The following is a 27739-nucleotide window of genomic DNA, read 5'->3' as shown; positions in this document are numbered from 1 at the left end:
AAACAAATGTGGGGAGGGGGCTGGAGAGTTGGCTCAGTGGTTAAGAGCATTGCCTGCTCTTCCAAAGGTCCAGAGTTCAATTCCCAGCAACCACATGGTGGCTCACAACCATCTGTAAAGAGGTCTGGCGCCCTCTTCTGGCCTTCAAACATACAGACAGAATATTGTATACATAATAAATAAATAAATATTAAAAAAAGAATAAAAAAAAAGAATTTCACAAAAAAAGAAACAAATGTGGGGTTAGGGTAGATTTGTGACATATAAAGATTCTAATGAAAAATTCCATTATGGTTCCTATTGAGAATATTAACACTTTCACATAATGATTTTTTAAGTCTGTGATGAAGCTGAGCCAGTATAACTCAAAGCATTTCTGTCAGTTTCCTTCTCTGTGAGCATAATACCCCAGAAAACAAAATAAAAGGAGGAAGAAAACTGACTCTCCTTCCCCTGGCCCCTTTCAAGTATCAATACCTTCTCAGCTAAGAGTAGGACTTCATGAGCTCCTCCCTTATCCATACTGTTATTTTGTCTTGCTCCATTTTGTGTCGGTCTTGTGCGTTTAGATACAGTCGCTCTGAGTTCATGCAGGCACCAGCCCTGTCATGTCCGTAAAAAACTGTTTTTTTCTGAAGACATTTACTATCTCTGGATCTTACAGTCTCCCCCATTTCTAATCCGTGCTCATCCATGGTGATCCCTGAGTCTTGCAAGTAAGAGATGTGATATAGATCTCACATCTAAAGTGCAACACTCATAGATAAATTCCCTGTATGTTGATCGGTCATGGGTCTTTTTTACTCATTACTTTATACAGGAGTCTCTGATGAAGGTTGGGAGATGCACTAATCTATGAATATAAGGATATGAATTTAGTGAGCAGTTTATTACTACATCTACTTAGTAGAATAATAGTATTGGGTTCTCTCCTAGAGCCTATGACTTTGCCAGGCACAAATTTCTGGTTCAGTTAACAGTGCCAGGCATGGGTTCTATCTTGTGGATTAGACTTTAAATTCAATTATAAAATGATTGTTTACTCTTATAACATTAGTGCCACTTTTGCACCACTGGACATGTCTTGCCATACCAGTTACTGTAGCTTACAAAGTTTACAGCTGAGTAAAACTGTTGATTACATTTTCTACCAGAAGTATGAACCGCCCAGCACGATGAAAGCTAGCTAATACGAGTAATGTTTCTAGGCCAGTATTAGCTTGATTTTTCCTTGTCCTATGAGCAAGTATATGATATTTTAGCAATAAAGTCTTACTATCAAGTGCTGGAACATACTCAAAAGTAATGGAAATAGTCTGCAATGTTTGGGAGGACTCCACCGATCAAAAACTTGAAATGAGGTAACCTATTCCAGGAGCTGAGATTTTTATTTGATTACCTACAGTATCTGGGAGAGGCATTATAAACTGATACCTATTTAAACAGCCTATTATAAAGGAATTCCATTTAAACTTTCTTGATATATGTATATGAGTATATTTTTAAAGAATGCTTCTAGAGTAGTAACTTTCCATACGACCTTTTACAAAGTCTTTGATAAAAGGTATCCCTCCCTATACTGCTACTTCTACTATGTGGTCTCACCCTTCAATCTCATTTATAAGGGAAGAAATACAAATGCTTGAATTAAATTCATTGGTTGTCTCTGTGCAGAGTCAAGTAAGATGGGAGAGAGAAAGAGAGAGAGAGAGAGAGAGAGAGAGAGAGAGAGAGAGAGAGAGAGAGAGAGAAGATTCCCTAGAGTGAAAATTTTCCTTAGAGAAATCAATTCATGCCCCACTGACATCAGCAAATTCAATGAATTTTGTGTTCTAGGTCCAGTAACCCTGAAAAAAAAACACTAAAGGAATAACATGTTTTGGGAATTAAATGCCTACTGATGTTCTGAAAGAAGAGTCAAGGTGCATATCACAAAGTAGCACAGAAGTAGCATCAATTTCTCACTAAAGAGAAGGACTAAAAATATACCAAGAAGACTGATCAGAAGAATATGGTACCATAAAGATCACATCGCATACAAAAATCAGAGTAATTCTGGGTGTTATTTATGCATAAAAGAGTATTCTTTCTATGAAAAGGTCAGTGACAAGGACTTGGGGACCTCCAAACATGGCTTGATAGGTAGCCTAGCTGCAGAACGAAGTATCATCTAGGAGCAACAATGGAATAGGTAAAGTTCTAAATTCAAAATTAAAGTATAATTTCTACTGAGCATATTAATGCATTTGTCTGTTTTGTTTTTTTAGCAACACAAGGAAGTTGAATGACATTAGACCATAGCATTGCTGTTGCTTAGTTTCCATAACTGTGGACAAAGATCTAATAGAACAACTTAAAGAGGACAAAGTAATTACTAGTTTAGTTACAAAGATGTTTGTACAAAGTCCTTGATTCTGTTGATTCTGTGTGTGTGGAGACAAAATACCACTGTGATGAGAGTAGGTGACTCAAGATAGCCACATCTGAGTGGTCAGAAATCAGAGGCAGAGAAGGGAACAGTGACAAAGTATTATCTTCAAAGACATAACACTGGAACCTTTTCTCCTCCAATAACCCATTTTCTTAAGTGTCCAGATCAACTCAAGATAGCTGTGAATCAATGAATTAACACAAGAGCCTTCTGTGGGAACAAGACAGTTACAATCTATAACTCCAAGGTAAATTAGGAGACAATTGTTCAAGTGATAGGATATTCCTACTTATAGACTTGGGAAGGATAAAAAAATATTCTCACATGAATGGCACATGGGAAGATGTTTGAGGACATTACACCAAGTGAAATATACCTGTCACAAATAATTAAACACAATGTTATTCTACTAAGGAGGTCCCTGAACAAGTAAAATCCACTGAGACAGAAAGCAAAATGGTTATTGATAGGGGCAAAGGCTGGAGAAAGAGGAGATGGCATTCAATGAGTACAATTCAACTGAGAGAGGTTAACAGTGGTGAAATTACTACATCCCTGTGAATATACTTATAGCCGTGGGATCATACACCTAGAAAGGACAGAGAGAAATCCTGATAGATATATTTAATCACATTAATCAGAGTATACAATAAAGACAGACAAAACCTCTACTAACCAGTGATTCTGTCTTCAAATGAACTGTTGACCAATAATGTAGAAGAATGTGTAATTATCTGGACCAGCACAGCTGGCCCTTCCAGACTTGTGACTGGCTTTGTAGCCACCCTTGAGTTCTTAGCATCACTATTGACTGGCTATAGATTTCTGCAAATTCTATTGTGACATCAAATACCAGCCCTCAATGACCTCATCTTTCACATTTTCAACTATAATGTATGAGTTCAGTGACATTTTGAGGGGCTAACCATGCAGTTAGGCTCTCTGGCTTCTTTAGTGATGTCCTTTCACATACAGCATTTGTGGGGTGGGGTGTGTTCAGTAGTGGTCCTCTCTGCTCTTGGTCAAGACCCACCTAACTTGTTCAGACCTGTCTTCTATCTTTGTGTTTCTCCTCTTGAAGTAGAATAAGGTAGAAAAAGCAATCATTAGATACTGGCTTATTGATTTATTTAATGATTCACTTAAATCATTACTCGTACTGATTATTGCTAAGCATGGCATCACAAAATTACCTAGAGAAATCACAGAAACAATGGTTCATTGCTTTTAACAACTGGACCACAAAGGCTCACACTCATCAGTTACAACATATGCTCTTTTAAAAACAAAAGACTGACTGGCACATATGGTTGAATAAAATCCTGCTTGGTTGCTCACCCCACCTTGTGGTTTTAGAGTATAAAGTGAGCATGCAAACTGGACCCAGTTTGTGACCAGTCAGTGCCTTTAAGACATATCCTGGCATCTGTCCATCAGTGACATCTCTCTTTCACTCTCACTGATATTGGAGTACTTATTCCAGAGAGAGTGCCACAACGGTTTTTGAGGCAGGATTTCTAACTCTGTCACTTTAGTTGGTTACATTTTAGAAAAGTCGTTGTCATATGTAGATTGTGGCATTAACAGAGATGATATATTATTCACAGATTAATGTCAGTTCATTCATTAGAGATATGAACATTTTCATTATGCATTCATAAATTGATGGACATGTAGATTGTTCCCATTTTCTAGTTATTTGAACAGAGTATTGATGAATATGGTGGAGCAAGTGTCAGTGCAATAGGAGGACAAGTCCTTCCAGCATATAAGAATGAGTGGAAGAGTTGGGTCATGTGGTAGATCTAATTTTAGCTTTTTGAGATTTTTTTCACACTGACTTCAATAGTACTGACCCAGTTTGCAATAACACCAACAGCGAATAAGGGTTTCTCTTTTCTCACATTTTCATCACTATTTGCCAGTTGTTTCCTTGATCTTAGCCATTCTGGCTGGGTAAGATGAAAATCACAAAATAGTTTTAGTATGCATTTTTCTCCCATCCAAGTACTAACCAGGCCCAACCCTGCTTAGCTTCTGAGATCAGATGAGATCGGGCACATTCAGGGTGGTATGGCCATAGACTAGAATGTGTTTTTCTATTTGCTAAGGATGTTGAAAAATATGTTTCATAGCTATTTTAGTATCTTATTTTTTATTTTTTTTTAGTTGTTACAAAAAGAAATTTCAGCCTCCTCCCCGTTTCCCATTTCCCTCCCCCTCCTCGCACACATCGCCCCTCCCCCCACTCCCCTACCCCCCCACTCCATTCCCCCTCCCTCTCGAGAATGAAGAGCAGTCAAAATTCCCTGCCCTGCAGTATGTCCAAGGTCTTCCCACTTCTATCCCATGCTTATTCAGGCTCCTGCATATCACCTTAGAACCTTCATCTGGCGATGGATCGAGATAGAGACAGAGACCCACACTGGAGCACTGGACTGAGCTCTTAAGATCCAAATGAGGAGCAGAAGGAGAGAGAACATGAGCAAAGAAGTCAGGACCACGAGGGGTGCACTCACCCACTGTGACAGTGGAACTGATCTATTGGGAGCTCACCAAGGCCAGCGAAACTGGGACTGAATAAGCATGGGATGAAACCGGATTTTCTGAACGTGGTGGACAATGAAGGCTGATGAGAAGCCGAGGACAATGGCACTAGGTTTCGATCCTAATACATGAACTGGCTTTGTGGAAGCCTAGCCTGTTTGGATGCTCACCTTCCTGGTCCTGGATAGAAGTGGGAGGACCATGAACTTCCCGCAGGGCAGGGAATCTGGACTGCTCTTCATTCTCGAGAGGGAGGGGGAATGGAGTGGGAGGGAGGGGAGAGGGGTAGGGGAGTGGAGGGAGGGGCGATGTGTGCGAGGAGGGGGAGGGAAATGGGAATTTTTTTTTGCGACAACTAAAAAAAAATAAAAAATAATTCCCAATTATCTTACCAAATCTGCCAACAATGTTGATATAGATGTGAGGCTGATTCCTGCTATGTAGAACAGTAAAAGCCTGACTGGATTTCAAGACAGCCAACTAGTTTGGCAGGAGCCTGAGGAGAGGGTTCAGGGACAGTCTGCATCCCATGATGGAGAGAGAGAGAGAGAGAGAGAGAGAGAGAGAGAGAGAGAGAGAGAGAGAGAGAGAATGAATGAGAGAGAGGAAAAGAAAACCTAGATGAGTGGGGTTGGATCCTTATGCACAATCCTGGGCTTTGTTGGTGGCTAAAAAGCTTCAGGCAAATGAATTTTTCGTGAATTTGTACCCCAAATATTTGACACCAAATACAGCATGAATAAGAAAAACACCGAGACAGAAAAGAAATTGTGGTTCAACCCAAAAACCAAGAAAGCAAAGCAACCAAACCACTAGAGAAGTCTTACCTCTACCAAGGCTGGGTGACTGTAAACTAAGCAAACTAAGCCTCTCTCTCTCTCTCCTCCCAGTTTCTATTTCCTCTAGTGCTGGGTTTAAAGGTGTGTGACTCTCTAGGACTGGGATTAAAGGTGTGTGACTCTCTAGGACTGGGATTAAAGGTGTGTGACTCTCTAGGACTGGGTTTAAAGGTGTGTGACTCTCTAGGACTGGGATTAAAGGTGTGAGCCGTCACCAACTGGATGTGTTTCTGCATAGGTCTTGTGTAACCCAGGGTAGCCTTTAACTCACCAAGATACGTGTGACTCTGTCTCTCAAATCCTGAGTTTAAACGTGTATGTCACCATTGCCTGATGTCTAGTGGCTTTAGCTTTTCCTCTAGTATTCAGGAAGAATTTATTTATCAAAATACAAAGAATATACCACTACAACAAACTCTGCCTACTCCCACTCTCTTTTTCATTGCTCGTCTGAAGGGACAGGGAAGAATTTTTCTGTCTCCTCTTACCTTTTTTATTTTTTTTCTCTTTCCCTCCCTCCCTTCCCTTTTCCCACTCCCTTCCCTTCCCCCAATATGGTTAGTTCTGTCACTTCATACTCTATAAGTGATTTAATTCTGCTTCAATATATCCTACAAAGTAATAAAAACTTAAGGTTATGAAGGTCTAGTTTAAATTAACAAAAAAACTAACAATCTCAAACATAAATCAAACATGTTAAGTAAAAACCAAGTATAGTCAATCTGGAGGACTCAGGGTAAAACTCTACTCCACAACCTTTCAGTTTGGATCATGCTCTTCAGAAAAATCCTTCACTAATGTCATTATAGTCATAACTCATATATATCCCATAGACAGGCCTCAAATGCTCAAACAGTGCCACGAAAAAAATATCAGGAACCAACAGTCACTGGTCATTAACATCTCTTAATATCAATGGACTCAATTCACCTATAAAAAGACACAAGCTAACAGAATGGATATGAAAAGAGCATCCATCCTTATGCTGAATACAAGAAACAAACCACAACCTCAAAGACAAACATTACCTCAGAGTAAAGGGTTGGGAAAGATTTTTCAATCAAATGGACCTAAGAAGCAATCAGTTGTAGTTATTCTAATAGCTAACAAAATAGACTTCAAACTAAATTAATCAAAAGAGTTGGAGAAGAACACTTCATACTCATCGCAGGAAATATTTGTCAAGATGAAGTCTCATTCTGAACATGTATGCCCCAAATCGAAGGGCACCCACATATGTAAAAGACACATTACTAAAGCTTAAATCACACATCAAACCCCACACACTAGCAGTAGGAGATTTCTATACCTCACTCTCACCAAAGGACAGGTCAGCCAGACAAAAACTTAATAGAGAAATAAAACAACTAACACATGTCATGACTCAAATGGGCTTATCAGACATATTTAGAACATTTCACCCAAACACAAAAGCATGTATAGAATGTTGAGTAAAACAGGAGCTATCTCAAATACCATGTGATTACACTAAGGAAGTCCCTGGCAGCTCAACCCTACAGAATAAAAAGCCATAATGATAGTTGCTAGGGCCCAGAGCAGTGAGAAATAAGAGGTGACAGTTGATAAGTATAGAGCTAGTCAGAGAAAATGGAAAGTCAGGACGGTTTCACAACACAGCAGTGAATGATCTTTCTGCTGTGGAACTATATACTGAATTTTGATATGAATGAGTTTTTAACCTCATTATGCAGACCAAGCAATAAAAATGAATAGAAGCTCTACTAACCAGCACTGCCGCTGTCAAGTGAACAGATGGTAGGTGACGTGACAGGAAAGCCAGTTACACAGGCCAGTAGAGCCGGCTCCTCTCACTTGTCCTTTGAGGCTCTTCGTTGGCTTCACAGTGAGCTCTGAGCTCTTGAGCTATTGTTGGCTGCTTCTAGTTCTGAGAATTCTATTGTGTCACCAAATTCCAAATCTCACTTGATCTCACCTACTTGTTTTCTGTGATTAATGTTTGAGTATTGACACTGTTGATAGGGTCGGGGGGGAGACTGCGAATGACAGACAGACACAACACACAAGAGAGTGCTTGGAATCTGCTGTAATTTTACCAAATTCATGTTTTTATTATATAGTAATCAAAGAACAAATCAGAAGGTAATGTGTCATCAGTTGGCACAGTATGAAAGCTTCTTTTGGTCACATTCCAGGGACAGGTGTTAGACATAAAACATCCTTAGAAAAGGAAATCCTGTCCTTGGGAAGTTAAACCTCAGACAAGTGGTTTCATCTTACGAACAGAAAGTTTCTGTCTCATTATTGCTATGATGGCCCTTTGTCTTCCTGACCCTTTATTTCATCTAGTGACCAAATATACCTAATCAGTTCTCTGCACCTGTTAAAATATACTTTTTAGTACCTTCTTATGCAGCAGACACCATGGGGTTGGGATCTAGCAAGCCTATGCATAAAGTTCAGAGTATAATATAACAGTCTTTGTCCATCAACATCAACGAATCTATTCCCTTGCTCTTGTATATGTAAAGACTACCATTATTATGAAAGAAATTGTGCAAAGCTCATATCCCGCATAGCCAGCTAATTGAGAAACCAGTCTATGCTCCAAGGGCAGCCAATATCGGGCTGTCTGCCATTGACCTCCAGGAAGCCTAGTCCCATGCGACACGTAGCTCCTATCTGACATAATGACATATGTCATGTCACACAGACGACACTGGAGTTGGCGTGGCACAGGTGAATTCAGCAGCCAATGAGATTATAACTGCAATGATAGAGGGAAACTCCTGAAACACATTTACAAATTACAATGAGATAACAATTACAGTTTTTGGTACGGAGTATTATAGAGCAACTTTGTACTATATTGAAATACACTAGAAGAAAGCTTTCCATATGGCTTAGGAAAAATTCAATATTCAAACTGTGTCCCCGTGGTGCTGTAAAGATGTCTTAGAAAATAGAAACAATTGCCACTTTTTTGGAAGTTGCAATTTTAATTTCCAATACCCGTGTCACATGGCCCACAACTGCCTATAATTTCTGCTTTTAGATATACAACTTTCTTTTCTGATCTTGGATATGGCATACACACAATATACATATAAGTTTACATTTTTGCAGTCCAGAGAAATGTTTCAGTGGTTAATAGCACTTGCTTCTCTTCCTTGGTATCTGTTTTCAATCAACAACTCTCATGTGGCATCTCACAAACATCTGTGTTTCCATTTCAAAGGAATCCATTGCTGTCTTCTGGCCCTCAGTGGCATCTGGAGCAAGTGGTGCATAGACATGCATGCAGTCAACACATTAATATATTTTTAAAAAACTAATCTTTAAAATATGTTCTTAGTCTTCTATAGCTTCTTGTTTATAAGATAAAAGAACTGGGATAGAAAATGATGTGAGGGCTGACAGGAAATTATGGACTAAATACCAATAGAATGTTTGCTTTATCTTTTTTATGATTTTTGAGACAGTCTCAACATATATTTCCCAGTAATCTTTTTTTACATTAAGCACAATACAGCAATTTATTTAGATGCTTAAACTGAATACAAAGGGAAATAAAGACCACAAAATCATAATACTACAACAGTGTGTCACATATTAGATGGTATAAATGAATACAGCCAGTGGTGCTCAACTAAAGAGGAAACTAAATATCCCAAATGTAGCACTCAACCATGCTTGCTGCTCTGACACAACACTCTTACAGATCTAAAAGGTGTCAAAATTAGTAGCCGTAAAATCAATTTTTGCATGTTATTTTAGCTTAAAAGATCTCAGAAGGAGATCTGAAATATCAGTTTTGACAACTGCAATGTCAAGGATACTCAGAACAAGAAAAAAAATCCTATATACAGGAGAGTACATATATCTTATGTGGCTGGCCTCTGTTGCAAGATTGTACAAGGTTATGTGCAAAAACTAAGTCCGTCCAGAGGTCCATACTATCGCAGGGTCAAGCTTCTGCTAGGTAAACTAGATACAGCATTTATCACACAGCAAGAGCAACACTAAAAACCAACCTATGAGGGGCACACAGTAACAGTATCATAAGCATCACTTGAGGTCTAAAAGACTATACAAATATACATTTCAACTATTCAGAATAAATACATGAAAAAAGGTCCATGTTCCCAAGTCTACTATGATGTGGGAGTGTCATATATCAATCTGTTGATTTCATTGGTTAAGTTATAATAAACCAGCTGCTTGGCCTCATGGCTGGAACATAGATGGGAGGAGTAAACAGAATAGAATTCTGGGCGGAAGAGGAAGTGAGGTCAGACTCTGCGCTGCTTCCAGAGGGACCGGACAGCCGCCATGCTCAGCTCTCCCAGGCAGCTGCAACCCACGATGGACTTAGGCTAGAATCTTCCCGGTAAGCGCACCTTGGGGTGCTTACACACATCATTAGAAATGGGCTAGTCCAGGTGCGAGAATTAGCCTGTAAGGGCTAGAGTTCATGGGCCAAGCAGTTCTTTAAATGAATACAGTTTGTGTGTTGTTATTTCGGGCATGAGCTAGCCAAGCGGCCGGGGTGTTGGGGACGCAGCCCCGTTGCTCCTATTTCAACACTACTAGACACACTGGACTGGTAGCATGTATGCCTGCCCTGCACTACTATGTGATCAGGGTAAGGCTTTCCCAGGACATCCAACCAAACATCTTACCAAGGGAAAGAAATGCTGGAAAAGCAAACAATGAACTGCTTTTCCCCGTGAGCATTCATGAGCCGCCAGCTTATTGGTTTTTCACACTTCATTACTGAACCTACCAGAGAAGGGTCTGAAGTAAGATCAACCAATCACATGTCATAGACATAGAAATAACCACTGGGGCTGTAGTGGTCTTATGTCCCCCCAGTCTGACTGATCGGTCCTTGCAAGGCAGTGCCAGTTAAAAGACAACTCTGCAATCAGAACAGAGGTCCAAGATGCAACATGGCCCATGTGCTGGGGTGTGCCAGGCCCCTCAGGCTTGCTGGCTGCTCAGTTTTACTCCAGTTAAGCTGCCATGCATGGGATCAGCAACTCCGTCAGTCATGCTGTCAAACTGCTCCCCATCCTCACTGTCAATTGTGCTATTCTGCCACTCAATCTGTGGGTTTGGTAAGCGCTCTGCATTCTCAGATGCATTTGCCCACTGTGACTGGTCCTTGGACCAAAACCCTTCAACTTTTCCATAGGAACGATTCTTCCATTTCAACTGCTCTGTGTCATCTTGCACCGTAGCCTTTTTTGGCAGCTGGCTTACTGCTCCTTGCATCTTCACTCTGGGAAGACTCATCAGACCAGGTTCCTGGTTTCATCTCACGTGTGTTATCCTCAAAGTCAGAGATCTGTTGGGAACCAGGCCCACTCTCAGATGGTGAAGCACCATCTTTCCACTCAGCTACATCATCTTGGTCTACCTCACTGTCAGAGGCATCATGCATTATTAGTATGGTTGGCTCCTCAGTCAAATGGATAGTTTCATATTTTGAACCATCCTCCTCCTCTTTTTGGTCTAGCCTTTCAGATTCCAAAGCATCCTCAGGAATGACCTTCGGTACATGCTTCTCTGAATTATCACTAGGAATTTTAGGCTCAACTTCAAAGACAGGGTCAAAGGGCTGTGGCTTCCACTGGATTCTTCCTCTAAATGCTCAAAACTATCTGAGAAGCTGTCGTCTTCCTTCTCAAGGCTAAGCTTTTTGTCAGCAGTCTTACTAGCATTGCCTCTTGAGTCCTTCTCGTCATGATATTCAAACAGCCACTCAGCATCAAAGTCTATCTCGTGTTTGACTTTGTTTATAAAGCCTAGCAGCACACCAGGCTTGTACTTCTCACAGTCACGAACACACTTCTTTCTCTTGTTACTGAAATGGGAAGCAATGTCACTCTTCCACAGCCACAGACTGGCGGCTAACTTCTCAATTTCTCTCCTGGTGGGATAGGGCTGTTTGTTGAAGTATCTTGTGAGGAAGCTTTTCCTAGCTTCGTAAGAATCATCTTCATGACCCTTGGGGTCTGAAGCTAAAACAACAAGCTCTTCAGGCTTCTCTTCAAAGCAGCTGGGAGAATCACTGTCATCCTCCAGCTTTCGTTTTTTTAGCAGAGAGGAAACTCCACCTGTTCATAGGTGCGCTTCACAGGAGCCAGGCCTGGAGACTGATTGAGCAGAGAAGGTGCATTTGTTTTGTCCTGGACATTCTGGGTTTTTCCAACACCCCTGCAGTGGACTAGATGCAGGGTGATGCTTGAGACTCTCATGTTGCTAGTATGCACACCAAGGCATACTAGGTTAGTCTTTGCTGTGACTGACTCTCTGGATGTATCTTCCTCAGTGTAGAAGCAGGAACCGTTCCCATCCAGATGAAACTCCTCAGCACCGAAACATGGATACCTCGTAAACCAATGACCCGCAGACAAAACCAGGCAGGGTCAAGTAGAACACAGGAGATCCTGCAGCACAAATTGAAGGTGCCCACCCTCCCTTGCAGGGGACCTTGAGGCCTGCCCAGTAGGCAGGCACTCATGGCTCTGGGTGGGTAGCCTATCCAGATGGAACTCCTCAGCACCTAAACAGGGACGCCTGGTAGCCCAATGATCCGGGGACAAAAGGAAGAACATGGCAGGCAGAGCGGGGTCCAGTAGAACACAGGAGACCCTGCAGCACAAGTTGAAGGTGTCCACGCTCCCTTGTGGGGGGACCTTGAGGCCTGCCCGGTAGGCAGGCACTCACCGCTGTAGGTGGGTAGCCTTAGTGTAGGAGCGGAAATCCAAATATTCTTTAAAGGTGTATTGATTTGAAAATTTGTTGCTTTGGAAATAGGTTCTGGTTTTGTTTCAACATCGGATGAGAAACTGTGGATTCATTCCAGACTAATATGGTTTGATGGACCAAGACCCTCTGAAACGTCACCTTGAACACCCTTCAAAAATTAGTTTGCCCAATAAACAGCAGCAGGAAGCAGTTTGGAGAAAAACTATCCCCAAATTCTCAAATATTGTTTATAAATATTTTTACATTTAAAATGGCATTAATATTGAGATTTGCCTTGGTATGGATCTTGCTCTATTGGTAAAAATTTAAGGTCAGTTTTGTTATATGTATATTTCTGCTCTTGATTATGGTATTGTGTTTGTGCAGCTCATTTAAAAATGTAATGTATATTATAGTCAAGTGGGTAGTCATGTTGCTTAGATTTTCTAGATATATAAAGATATATTTCAGTTAGACAGGTACTTTTCAAATCTTTCAGAGACCTTCAGAATATGGCATTTAAAATGTTTTAAGAACTTAGGACTTTTTATTACATGAGACACATCTGGTCCTGGTGTCGTGCCAAGTTGCAACACCCAGAGAGATGACCAAGATCCAGTCAAGTAAGTCCAGAGTGAAAAAGCAAGGTTTATTCAGAGCTCTATTTATCCAGGTTCATTTTGGGTCAAAGGAGATAGTCTTACATAGCAACAGGTAAGCCTTATCTCTACCAAGCCCCTCCCCAAAGTGGTTATGTTTAGCAGGCTCCCATCTCCAAAGCCCTCCCCAAAGCAGTCGACTTTTCTCTCCCTGATAGACCACAGAGCTAGGTGTTAACAGGTGTTCTAATGCCAGGATGCCCAGGAGCACTTTGTGGTGAGCTCAGCCTTTTAGTTAGACATCCTATTTTCAACCAGCCCTAGATGTCTTGCTTTTGAACACTGTGCCCTAATTAGCTACTAATCAAGCAAAAATTTTCTTAAATTTTTCCATGTCCTTACCCTGGCAGCTCTAATCTACTTCAGGAGGATGATGGGCAATGAAGAGGCACCTTATAGAATTTGTTAGCCATTTGGGCAAGAAACTGACCTTACCTGGACTGCTTGATGAACTGGACATGGGACACACAGAGAAATGACTGCTGAACTTGCCTAAAATTAAGATCATCCTTTGGGTTTCCTGCTTCATGAAAGAGTCTGCTAGACTTTCTGCAGTACACAGAAAAATGTGACTGGAAAACTGTCAAAATAGGTGGAACTATCGTTGAAAATTTTTTGGTTCTTGGAAAAGTCTGGCAGATACTATGTGTCTGTAGGCTGAATATGGATGCCACAATGGTACAGAAGAACTTTGTGTAACTGTCCAGGTAGCAAGATGTCTCTGTCAATTCTAGAGTTTTGGAAGTTGCTTACAATGCATCTCCTATTTACTTAGGTAATATGATATCTTTCTGTAGTCTTTGATGGAATTGAAGAATTGATGGTTATAATTATAGTTCAACTTAGTTATAATAAAAGATAAAGTAGATATAAATATTGTAACTATAATTCTTGCTTGATATCTGTTTTGTTATTTGTAATTTTATTACCTTCATTTTTATTTAAAAAGAAAAGAGGAGGTGATGTGGGATTCCCATCTAAATGCTGTAAATACCATTGGTTAGTAAAGAAACTGCCTTGGACTGTTGATAAGGTAGAGGAGAGATAGAAAAACTAAGGTGAATGCAGGGAGAAAGAAAGGCAGAGTCAAGGAGAAGCCATGGAGCTGCTGCTGGAGACAGACACGCCAAAACTTTGCTGGTATGTCATGACCTCATGGTGATGCACAGATTAATGGAGATGAATTAAATTAAGATGTAAGAGTTAGCAAATAAGAAGCTAGAGCTAATGGGCCAAGCAGTGATTTAAATAATATAGTTTCTGTGTGATTACTACAGAAGTCTGGGTGGACAGGATATGAAGGAGTAGAATAATATGATATCCATCCACTTTTGCTAAACACTTTTTTAAATGAGAAAAAGTTCACACAAAAGCAGCAGCTCATACAAATATTAATGTAATCCCAAAGTGACTATCTAAAACATGCTCATTCATATATGCATATACACAGGCTTTTAAAATTAAATTTTTTTTCAAATATTAATTTTAGTATATAGTAAGTGTAAAAATGCAGTAATGAAATAACTAGAAGTTATTTCCTTTGTTATTTTTGAGAACTCAAGGGAAAGTTTTTTATTGTTGTTTCATGTTGTTTATAAACCATGCTGGGTTTACAAAGTCTAATTCAGCTAGTATTACCTTAGGGTCACACCAAAATAATATGAAAGTTAACAGTTTTCATAACTATGCAAGTCACAATAAAGATTTCATTAACATTTTTGTTTCTCTTTCACAAAAACTTAATGGGATTATAAAATAAACCTAAAATATTTTCACCTTTGCTTGTCATAGGTGTATGACATGTACTCAAACAATTCAATAGAACGTTGAATTTACTAATGATTCAATGCAAACACAAGACTCAGAACTCTGAAATTCAAAGTTAGTCACCAAATGACACTTGTCAAAATATCTCAAAAGGAGCCCAAACAGCTCCATATGAGATCCAATTAAAAGGATGGTAAATTCCAAGGTGTACCAACAACAGACAACAATTTCAAGTATCATATTTTTGTGAGAGTCCAAAATAAGACACAAACAATAATTTCTGTTTTATCTGTTAGAAAAAGAAAGAAACTAATGTTGGACTCAAGAAGAAAGTCAAAAGTTCCTAATATAATGTGGGCCCATCAGGTATATGGAAGACTTGAGTCATTCCACTTGTAGTCTTTTATTTTCTAGGAAATTAGAAAATCTTTCTTTTTTCATGAGGGATGATATTGCCAGACATATTGCTGCAATAAGAGGAAGGTTTCAATTAATTTTCACTTTAACACAAACACATAGGATATGTATAGAATGAAGGTCAATTGAGAAAATTTTCCCAATAGTCAAGTTCAACGCACACTTTCTTGATTGATGGTTGAATTGGGAGGGCTGAGCCTCAAGTCGGTAGTAGTATTCCTGGATTCACTGATGGTCTTGAGATTTATAAGAAGCATAGATGTATGAGAGTCTAGCGACAAAATAAGTAATATTCTTCTATGGTTACTGCTTTAGTTTCTGAAGCCACATTCATACCCCCAACTTTAATGCATGATGGGCTGTACACTAGAAATTTTTTGATTTCCTCCTGAAGAGCAAAAATGCTTCATAGGGTGTTTTGACAGGAACATAAGGCCACAAGTTTGCTTCTGGGTTTTTGCTATCTAAAGTAAAATACATGGAAAGGAAACAGGTGGGGAGCTTAAACCTGACCTATTATTTACAGGCTTCCCAACAATGGAACACCCTCTATGACTAAGAGATTTTATGCTAATTATAGACCATACTTCAACCTTGGTAGAGAAATAGATGGTAATAGAGAAGGCAATTGCCATAGATAAAGACTTCCTTGGGAAAATTCCAATAGAATGGTGTGCAATCAGTACTCTTAGTAGGGCCTTCTTGGAATAACTCAGATCAGGCAGAGGCATGGAATGGAAATCACTTATAGATTAGATAATATAGGTTCAATGATGGGCAAGAATAAAGCCCTTCAACTATTTTCATATGCCTGCTGTCTTCCATGGGAGGAAGGAACCCTTTCTTACTCTCCTCCAGTGTCTTAAAGATGCAATCAAAAAGTACACTAATATGGTCCCAGGGTTTTGGTGATGAAGGTCTACATAAGTGAAAAATTCTTGACTCACTCTTTTCTGGATTTTATCAGAAAACTGTAAGAGCTTGAGGATGAACCAGCAAGAAATTGAACCAATTGGTCCAGACCTTGATGTGTTATAACTAAAACCAAGAAAAGAAAAGAAAAATGAACAAATATCTTCTTGATCTAGCTGGCCATTATAAGAATCACTCAGAGAGACTGTCATAAAAGGATCCTCTGAGGAATGTTTATTCTGCAAACAGCTGGGGTAGAGTGATGGACTATTTTCTTATTGGGACTGCCAACTCCCCAATAATAGCATGGAGACTTATTATTTATCATGAAAGCTTGGCCTTAGCTGAGTCTTATCTAACTAGCTTTTTTTAACTTTAGCATGTTTATATTAACCTACATTTTGTCACATGGCTTTTTACCTTTCTTTCATTCTGACTCCCTCTGTGTCTTTTTGGCTTCTCTCCCTTTCTTCTTTCCAGAGTCTCCTTTGTCCTGAAAAGTCCTGCCTAACCTCTGCCTGCATAGCTATTGACCATTCAGCTTTTTATTAAAGCAATCAGAAGGTGACTTATGCAGAGACACATCTTTATAGTGTAAGCAAGTATTCTTCAGCATTATCCCATTTGATCTAATTAAAAGGGGAAGGTTTTTAACTCTAATATTATTAAAACTATAAACAATAAGAAAAATTACCAGGTAAGAATTACATTTACATTGTCCAGTTCATATGTATTTGGCAAATTTGGAGAAGGTACTATATTACCTATCATATCTCAGTGAGTCCAAACTTTTACAATTAAACCACTTTCTATTGTAACTTGTATTACCATCCTAAAAATGTTTTTTTTAGAACTTAAAGTATCTTCTTATATAATTAACTTCAGATTTTATGTTTTTCAACATTATAAAACTTACATTTTTATGAAAGATTTTTTTTGAAAATTTTAAAAAGGAAAGCTGTAGAACTATATCTATTTTTCAACCCCATCAGAGACCCAAGAAGGATATACTACCTGAGTAAACAGAAACTGTAGGACAAAAAAAAAATCTAAAACTTTAGAAAGACATCTGGCAACATGGACAGGTGCCCAAGGTTCCTCTGCAATGTTGGGCCATCTATCTTTGGCTTTTAGGCCTAGATTATCTGACAGCCTTTTCTGTGAAGCTGGAGTTTGAAGGAATGTCCTACCTTGTTTTTGTCAAAGTTTAGCATTGACTTTCCTTTCTGCTAGTCCAATTTGAACAACATACTGTCTGCAGTTGAGGCAAAGGCAGTTTCTTGCCCAAATGTCTAGCTTTGCCACACTGAAAGCAAACTTCACATGGAGGATATTTGGTGCTCATCATCTTTTTTTAAGTAAATTGATGCTTCCATATACAGATGTGTGTCACTGCTATGAAAATCTTTATACTACTAAAACCTTTAAATGCCATATTCTGTAAGTCTGAGGTTTTTGAAGGCCAACTATTTATTTAAAGTATACCTCTGTTTGAACTTGAAAACATACCTAACTGGACTATAAGTTTGATTGTTCTAGATCACTAACTACTAACCTGTTTTTCATTATTATCCTAAATAGCTTTCAAGGACTAACACTTTGTATTACAGTTTTTTTTTAAAATGAGCTTCATAGATTACAATACCTTAAAAAGAATAAACACACACACACACATATATATAGCATAATAAAATAACATTAAATTTTTATCAACATGCAAAGATCCATACCAATTTAAGATATTTAAGATTATTGGTAGGAAAAATGACTATTATTATTACTAGTTATTGTATTAATAAGTAATTATTATTATAGTAATAAGAATAGTCTTGTTGCTATTATTACTAGATTCAATAATCTATGCCTTTATCGATCATTTCTATATTTCCGTTTTTCTTTTCAGTATCTAATGCTGTTTGTTTGGTTTCCTCCCTAACTATGACCAACAACAACCTGCAAATAATCCTGCTAAATGAGGACAAACATCTATAATGCACCAAATGACCAAAAAACATCAACCCCACCTCTTGGGAATATGGGCGTCATATTCTCAAAGTTATTTCCTGTTGTCTGGGAATGATGGCATCTTTAGGAGAAAATTAGAAAAATAGTCAAGTTCTCTCAGTTTTGAAGATTTCCTGAGCAGTTTGTCATCCAAAACTGGTATTTGGATGGTGTTTGTCAGGTTAACGACATTACCAAAATATAGGTGAAATTATCATTGTGGGGATTCATCATTTTTTTGAGACATGAGTGGTTGCTCATAAAAATGGTCCTGGTTCACTTCAGAAAACTTAAACATTTTAAATTTCATATGCAGTAGATCTTGGAGAGGTTAAAGACCACAATCTATTAAGTATATCCAGAGTAGACAAATTTAATTCCTGTCAGGAGCCATTTCCCCCCAATCATTACAGGAACCATCACTCTAGGGAGTCTGCAGAGAACCCCACACCCAATTAACTTATCTGTTAGCAGAATCCGCCTCACATTCCAGCTATCCAGGGAACCAGGTGTGGCAACTTGTGACTTCTGGCCGAGTGTAGCCTGGCCTACGTGACCGGAACCACGCGGTGAGATCCCTTGCCCTGCCCCCCATTCCTTACCATATATAAGCAGCAACCATGACCCTAATAAACGGAGGCTTTGACAAATCTGCTTGGCCTCCTTCTTCTGTCTTAGCTCATTCCCTTCCAGGTAGCGCCCCTCCGAGACCCTGGAGTAACTTGATCGCAGGGTGGGTTACAACCCCTAGACTGAGTAACCCTGGACCCAGAACGCAATCCACAGATTCCTAGTTACCTCTTCAGACACAAGCCAAGAGTCACACACAGGAAGCTGGATAAAGCTTCTTTCTAAATTAGTTAGTACTCTACATGGACATTAATATCACAAAAGATAGGATAGATAGATAGATAGATAGATAGATAGATAGATAGATAGATAGATAAATTACCTGTATATATCTATATATAGTGTATATATAGTATAGATAGATAAAAATTCTATAAAATTTGAGATAATCTTTATACCTTAAGAAATGTTTTTAAGAGTCAAAATAAAACCAAAGGATTATGAAATTAGTGAGAATAGAATAGTCCCTTAATTTTGGTTTTCTTCTGTTCCATATCAATGAAATACTTCTATAAAGAATTACCCTAGAAGGAGAGGTTCACCATAAAATGTCCCTGTACCCCACATCATCCTTTGCTTAATTACAGAGGTAATCACTGGAACGTCATATGTTTCCAGATTTTTTTAAAGGCCTGAAATCCTCTCAATCTCCTGTATATTAACTATTCACAGGGCTTCCTCTACTGGTTACTTAAATATTAGTCTAATTCTATGAACCCTGGTTGATCCTACAATGAGGATGACATATTTACAGTTTCTTAGTGGATACTATTGCACATCAGAATATACCCATAAATGTAATTTAAAGTAACATCTTGCCTGTTGATATGGGAACTTCCTCTTCTAACAGTCATGTTTTACAGTACCAGAGACTCCTGTCCATCTACTCTTGAGATATATCCTTTATACTAATACCAGATGTAGGTGGTGCTTCACAGGGTGTAAGTTATATCTCCCTTGGACTTATCTGCATTTATTCATGCAGTAAGATGGAGCAACTATAGTCTGGGCTATAACTCATTACTGGTATAATTAAATGGTCCCTCATATTTTCCCATTAAAAATATTACCTACTAAAAATCATAAAGCCTATTATTCTGTCCCTTAAAAAGCAGAGATTCATCAGCAAATGGTCTAGTCCCTATACTTTTCCTTCTTTTAGAATTCAAAGAGACATAACAAATGGAAGTTCGTGCAGAACATCTGACTAATAAGTGAGTCTGTGGTCCCTTTGAACATCCAACTCAAAAAGAAGGACAAGCCACTTACATTACGTTTCTAAAGAGATTCAGATATAGCTACCTTTTATTTGGATTACATTAGCCCAAGATCTCATAGATTGAACAAGTCCTTGGATGACATTACTCCAATGTGAAGGTGACTTATTTTGTGTGGCATCAAAAGGGAAAATTTCCCAGGAAACTAATCCCTTTTCAACTTCCTAGTTTAAAAGTGATATAAGGTCTGTAAGGAAAAGACACAACTATTACAGTATTGATTCACATACTTAAGAATGATATTAGAAACAACAGAGGAAGAAAACGTAATAGTCTTGAGTGACTGCCTAGTAAATGGTGCTTCAAGGTTGTAGGGCTTATGATGGAAAAAATTTTTCCTGTTCTGTGGGAAGACTCTCTTGTGTCCTTAATATACTACATTTTAAAGATGCTTATATAGGGCTGACAAATGGACCATTACAGATGGTGAGTCACCATCAATGATTATGTATATCTATATCTATGGCATCTTCAGTTTCTACACTGTAAGGTTTGAAAATTCTTTCATCAAATGTATCACTTGAAAAGGTGAAATTATATTTAACTTTTAAAATGATTTTTATTGAGCTTCACATTTTTCTATGCTCCCCTTCCTGCCTCTTGTATCTAACTTTTTAAAAGAATGTTTATAGGGAAAGGAATATCAGAAGCTATTACTCACATAATTAGGGGATGTGAAGTCTGTCAAAGGCCTAAATCCTTTAACAATCACCTGATTCCCTCTGGCATGTAAAAATGGGAGAGACATAAAGAAAAAATTAGAAAACTTGACAGCCCATATAATAGGGTGTGGAAGAAGGAAGCTTTTGCTGCTTACCTGTTTTCCCTTACAATCACTGTCAAGTTCATCTATCCAGCTTCTGAAGCATTACTTCACCGATATTAGAACCTATATTTTGGGATTCCAACATAGACTGAAAATCAGTTGAAACATCCAGCTAGTGAACTGAATGACTACTAGATTCCAACCATTAGGAGACAGCCATTGTTGGATTATTAACAAGACAGCCTATATAAGCCATTCTGATAAATTTCTTCTTAGTATATATAGTTTCATTCTTTTACTACTGTTCTTCCAGAGAATCAGGAGTGATATAGAGTTTGGTACCAGGAGTGATGCTAGAGTGACAGAAATAGAGAAATCATTTTTTTTTAACTTTGGAACAGTGTTGGTAATTTGCTGATACCTATAGTTACTGAAGACTCCCCTGGTCACATGGAGAACAACAAAAGCCCATGGTAAGAAATAATTGATGAGTTTGCTGCAAAGATCAGAGACCTATATATAAAACTTTTGACAGTTGTGTGAGTAAGGAAAATAATGATGCTGACTAGAGGCTCCTAAAAGCTCTTGGTAAAATGTAAAAGGGAATGCATGAGCTCATAGAAAAAAAACAAGCTTTAATCTTTTATAAGTGATCTGAATATTTCTAAGTGTTTCCTGGAAGAGTTTCTTCTCTCCAGCAACCATAGAGTTCAACTTCTCAGAAATTAACCCATGCTCTCATTTCAAGGAAGACTGATACAGAGTGAAAATTCAAGTTCTTCCATCAAGGAATGTGATTCTGTAACTTAGGATCGAGATGTATGGGAGACCCTAAACAGGTTTTGGACTTGGAACCCTCAAATTCTGAAATGTTTATCATAGCCAAGAAAAAAATTATCTCTACATTTAACCAAGATTGCAAACCTTTCATATCCACTGAAATATTTTCAGTTCTAATTTTTTGGTGGAAAATAATTATAGTTTGCCTTCTGAACAATTAGTGACATGCCTGAAGAAGAGAACATGCAAGACAATACTGATTGTGGATTGCGTTGGGTGGGCTACTCAGTCTAGGGGTTAGTAACCCACCCGCAATCAAGTTACTCCAGGGTCTCGGAGGGGCGCTACCTGGAAGGGAATGAGCTAAGACAGAAGAACGAGGCCAAGCAACTTTGTCAAGGCCTCAGTTTATTAGGGACGGGTTACAGTTTATATATGGTAAGGGATGAGGGGCAGGGTACGGGATCTCGCAGGCCGCGTGGTTCCGGTCACGTAGCTCGGTTACATTCAGACAGACAGGCCAGAAGTCACAAGTGGCCACACCTGGTTCCCTGGATAGCTGGAATGTGAGGCGGGTTCCGCTAAGATTAGCAGTTAATTGGGTGAGGGGCAGGTTTTGTCAATAGAACATAACTATGGGTGTGAGGTTCTCTGCAGACTCCCTAGAGTGATGGTTCCTGTAATGATTGTTAGTGGGGAAATGGCTCCTGACAACTGATAACCTGCAGGACCCAATAGTACTTGACTTTAGAGGAAGCTATACTCAAGTTCATAGACTTATGGCTAGGCAGGCCCCTGTTGAGGTGATAAAGCTAGTAGTTCTTGAGGAGGTGTGTGGTACCACAAAAGAGCTTAATTAGCTTTCTAATTCCTTCAAGCAGAATTCTGGGGTTAACTGTAGGAATGTGGTTTAAGGGTGTGAAGTAACAAGAGAAGGTAAATAAAACTGGGTAGTGATATGTTTATGATATGAGTGCATAGAGTAGGGAATCTAGGTTTACAATAGAAGCTCATGCAGTTAAAAACTAATGTCAACATATTTTTGATTGTTAGGCTGAAGCATTTATTAAAATAAGGACTCCTGAAAAAAAGCTCAAGATGCCTGATATCCCTTGGCTTAGTACTGATAAATGAATTATACTACTCTAGATGGCATTGCTACAGAGGGTATGATGTGTGAAACTTAATCATATGACCTAGAATGCAGGTGCTTCACAGTACTTTTGAGACAGAGGTTCTCTGTGTTTCCCTGGATGTCCTGGAACTTGCTCTGTAGATCAGGCTGGATTTGAACTCAGAGAGCCACCTATCTCTAACTCCTGAGTGCTGGGATTAAAGGATGCATCACCACTGCCGTGCCACTGTAGGCCCATATTTCATACAAGATTTCATACAGCCGGGTTCTCTGGCCATGCTTAATTTCCAAGGGCAGCTGCAATCCTGCCAAACCACTGGTAGCCACCTAACAAAGGCCAGGATGTATTGCTCCTTCTCTTTTTTTAATATGTAGATCGCCTGGGGAGAGGTGTGGATTCCAAGCTGGTGACTAAATTGCAGGTGTTACTGTATTACTGCATCCCCCTCCCAAAAAAAAGAATATTAATGAGTTTCCACCTTGGTTTACCTGGGGAAGTAAAAGGTGTTTGAATAATAAATGTGGGAAGATCTTCAGGAATGAATGAAACCTGAGATGCCCTTCCGATATTACTGTGTGAACTGTGTCTCATTATTTCCTGTGCCTCCATACTGGTCGAGTTAAGGAAAAGTAGTTTTTATGTTGGGGCTTTGTACTCCGACATGCCATCAATTAAAAAAGACACAAAATCCTTAGATTTTTCCTGCACTTTTGTGGATCTTTTTCTTCCTCTTTTTCATGTGCCAGATCTTCAGTTTGTAGATACTATCGCTAAGTTTGATGAATTAAATTCATTGAACTTAATTGGGCCACAGGGTGGGTAGAAGATGTCAGGTGGATATACTGAATCACCAATGACAATGTGAGCTTAGTTATCACAATAGGCACCACAAACAAACCATGTTTATAATGGCATAACCAGTAAAGGACAACATAACGTGATTTTATAGTGACATGACTTTTAAGGACCCTAGGTGCTGTCTAATCAATCTTGACACTTCCAGGAAAGAAATAGATAAGATGCCTACTATGATTTTGTTTGAGCAATAAAACACAAAAAAATCTTCAAAAATGAGAGAAAAACTACATGGAATATTAGGACTATGGGATCTTGGCTGGTAAACCAAACTTTATAGTTAGCAAAGCCAGAAACTGTGAATGAAGGAATAATCAGATACTCTGGAAAAAAAGACCTTGTTAAAATATTGAAGTTTTACTCTTTGCTTTTCTCCTATCATTCGCCAGAGAGATCTGTGGTCTTTTAGGAAGGTACACTGGCAGAAATGAAACAATCAGACTTTTGAAAGTGTATTGAATACAGGTTCTGAATTAACCTTTCCAGTACATCTCAAGCAGCACGCTTGCCTTCCAGAAAAGAAGGGGCTTATGGAGGCCAGGTGATTAATAGAATCTTGGCTGACATCCAACACTCAATGTGTCAATTGCTTCCTGAACTCATCTTGCTGTTATTTATCCAATTCCAGAATGTGTAATTGGGCGAAATAGATTCCCAAATGGATTCCCAAAAAGCCAAGTACAAGGAGTAGGGATACATCCTGGCACCACTGCCCGTGTCCCTGCACTCTGCCCCAGCCATACAACTGTCACACACATTCAGATGCACTAGTTTGGTCTTATGCTGTTTCCTTCTCTGTCTGATCAGAGTTGGTGAGCTTCCGTTAGCTCAGGTAAACTATTTTAGTGGGTGTCCCCATCATGGTCTTGACCTCTTTGCTCATATTCTCACTCCTCACAGTCTTCAATTGGACTTTGGGAGCTCAACTCAGTGCTCTGGTACAAGTCTTTGCTTCTGTTTCCATCAGTTGCTGGATGAAGTTTTTATGGTGACATTTAAGATAGTCATCAATCTGACAACAGAGAAAGACCAGTTTGGGCACCCTCTCCACTGTTGATTAGGGTCTTAGCTGGGGTCATCCTTGTGGATTCCTGGGAATTTCTCTAGTGCCAGGTTTCTTGCTAACCCCATAATGGCTCCCTCAACCAAAATACAACTTTCTTTGCTCTCATCTCTGTCCTTCCTCCATCTCGACTATCCCATTCCCTCAGGTTCTCCTCCCCTCTATACTTCTCGGCTCCTCTTCCCCTTCCACTCTCCATTCTCCCCACCCTATCTTAATTTTTCAGATAATCTTGTCTATTTTGACTTTCCAGGCCAGGTGGATCTATATATGTTTGTCTTATGGTTCACCTTGTTACTTAGCTTTTTCTCTGGTAAAGGACTATATAGACTTGTTAACCTTTGCTTTACAGCTAGCATACACTTATGAGTGAGTACATACCATGTTCATCTTTCTATGTCTGGGTTAACTCACTCATGATGGTTTTTTTTAGTTCCATCCATTTGCATGCAAATTTAAGATGTTATTTTTTTTTTACCACTGAGTAGTACTCTATTATGTATATGATAACATTTTCTTTATGCATTCTTTAGTGGAGGGGCATCTAGGTTGTTTTCAGTGTCTGGCTATTACGAGTAATGCTGCTATGATAGTTGAACAAATGTCCTCGTAGTGTGATTGAGCATCATTTGAGTATATGCCGAAGAGTGTTATTGCTGTCCTGAGGTAGTTGATTCTCAGTTTTCTGAGAAAGTGCCATACTAATTTTCAGAGTGGTTGTATAAGTTTGCATTCCCACCAGCATTACTCCACATTGTCTCCAGCATAAACTGTTTTTGGTAGTTTTGATCTTAGCCATACTGACTGGTGTAACATGATATCTCAGAGTCATTTTGATAGCAATACTGTTTTAGCACGGAGAGAAGCCATATCTGGCTTCTTACTATACCAGTGAGTTATATTCTAACCTCTCACGAAGGTGTCAGTGTTGTTTGTTTGTCAATTAAGGTAGCAATATGTTTAATTATTCCATCTATCTATCTATCTCTTGTTTATTTGACTCTGTGTGTATATCTGTCTATATAAATGCCCATAAGTATGGAATTTCAACAATATCTATTATGAGGCTCATTTTGATTTAAGGTGATCTTCCTGTCTGATCTTCAAAGAGAGAATCACTAAGCATGGATTTTTATTTGTTTTTTACTACCCAGCCTCCTGCTTTTTAACTGGAACTGTTCCCTTAGGCAGAACCAGATACATCCTAAATTGTTCTGACTCTTCCAGCTTAAGTTTTTACTACATAGGGCGCTAAGATGATGTAGGAGTGTCATATATCCGTTGCTTTCATTGGTTAATTAATAAAGAAACTGCTTGGCCTGATAGGTTAGAACATAGGTGGGTGGAGTAAACAGAAGATAATGCTGGGAGGAAGAGGAAGTGAGGCAGATGCCATGCCTCTCCTCTCCAGGGCAGATGCGATGAAGTAAGCTGCCAGGTCCGACATGCTGAATCTTTCCCAGTAAGACTGGTGCTACACAGATTACTAAATATGGGTTAGGCAAGATATGACAGTTAGCCAAGAAGAGGCTAGAGCTAATGGGCCAAGCAGTGTTTAAAAGAATACAACTTGTGTGTTGTTATTTTTCATTTCTTTATTTTCAGTCATGGCTGTAGGCTCCAAAGCTTTGTGCATGGCAAGCACTTACTCTACCATTATGCTACACTGTTGCTTCTGTTTTGTGTGCCTCTGTGTGTAAAAGCATGCATGAACTTTTGTTTCTTTTAACATACACATCCACAAGACTGTTTACAGTTACTATGACCCACACAGCTGAGAATGTAGCTATATTGTCCAATCTTTGTCAGTCGAGGGGAAAGCACAAAATAGAGTGAGTGAAGAATTTCACACTTGTCTGACACACCCTAACCCACAAAAAGTACTTCTAGAAGCCAAAGGACCTGATAACTGATGATTTCTCAGGGCACAGGTGGAAGTCATGCCAGGAATAAGCCTGTAGTAAATCTGGAAGTTAATCTGGAGTAAGTTAACCACACGTGGTCTCACTCAGCTGTATTCTAGCCTCTCAGGAAGGTGTCACTGTGTCATTTGTTCACATTTAAGCTATTGAAGTTTGTCCACAAGGGCATAAAAACCTCCCTTCTAAACCTACATTAGCTGGGCAGAGGGACACACTCAGCAATCAACACATTTGTCAGTGGGAGAGGAGGCTGTTTGAGGCAAGATTGAGCTACAGATTAAGAAAACTTGTGCAACAATGAAACTAGGTACCCTGAAAGGGCTCTAGATTCATTAATTTTTCACATCTTATTTAAGTCTTTATGAAAACACTTCCTTGTTTTCTTTTGTTTTAGACATTATCCCAATGCATATTCTTGACTGCCCTGGACCTCAAGCACACTGTAAACTTATCTTGCGATTTCAGATTTGACCTATCCCACCAAACTTGGGTGAAAAAAAAGCCTTTAATGTATGTCCTGTGTGAGTCAATAAACTCCTACAGAATGAATGAGTTCATGGTGCCCTTCAAGCTCAATACCCTACTGTCAGGAGCCATTTCCCCCCAATCATTACAGGAACCATCACCCTGGGGAGTCTGCAGAGAACCTCACACCCATAATTGTGTTCTATTGAGAAAACCTGCCCCTCATCCAATTAACTGTTAATCTATTAGCAGAATACACCTCACATTCCAGCTACCCAGGGAACCAGGGTGTGGCCACTTGTGACTTCTGGCCTGTCTGTCTGATTGTAACCGAGCTACGTGACCGGAACCACGCGGCCTGCGAGATCCCGTACCCTGCCCCTCATCCCTTACCATATATAAACTGTAACCCGTCCCTAATAAACTGAGGCCTTGACAAAGTTGCTTGGCCTCGTTCTTCTGTCTTAGCTCATTCCCTTCCAGGTAGCGCCCCTCCGAGACCCTGGAATAACTTGATTGCGGGTGGGTTACTAA

The 27739-nt window shown here is 39.2% G+C and overlaps 1 protein-coding gene and 1 pseudogene across 1 annotated transcript in view; both read right to left on the bottom strand.

Annotated features, from left to right (window-relative positions):
- LOC126492137 (claudin-34-like) overlaps positions 1 to 27739 on the bottom strand; it is a 77434-nt gene that overhangs the window by 15573 nt on the left and 34122 nt on the right. The gene's annotated exons all lie outside the window — the stretch shown is intronic.
- LOC126492148 (activity-dependent neuroprotector homeobox protein-like) lies at positions 10690 to 21067 on the bottom strand (annotated as a pseudogene).

The sequence above is a fragment of the Alexandromys fortis genome, unplaced genomic scaffold (assembly GCF_014885135.2).
Source record: "Alexandromys fortis isolate MF-2015 unplaced genomic scaffold, M_Fortis_MF-2015_v1.1 scaffold_289, whole genome shotgun sequence".
Lineage (NCBI taxonomy): Eukaryota > Metazoa > Chordata > Mammalia > Rodentia > Cricetidae > Alexandromys > Alexandromys fortis.
Note: the sequence above shows the minus strand (reverse complement) of the source record. Positions and strands in the feature narration are given on the sequence as shown.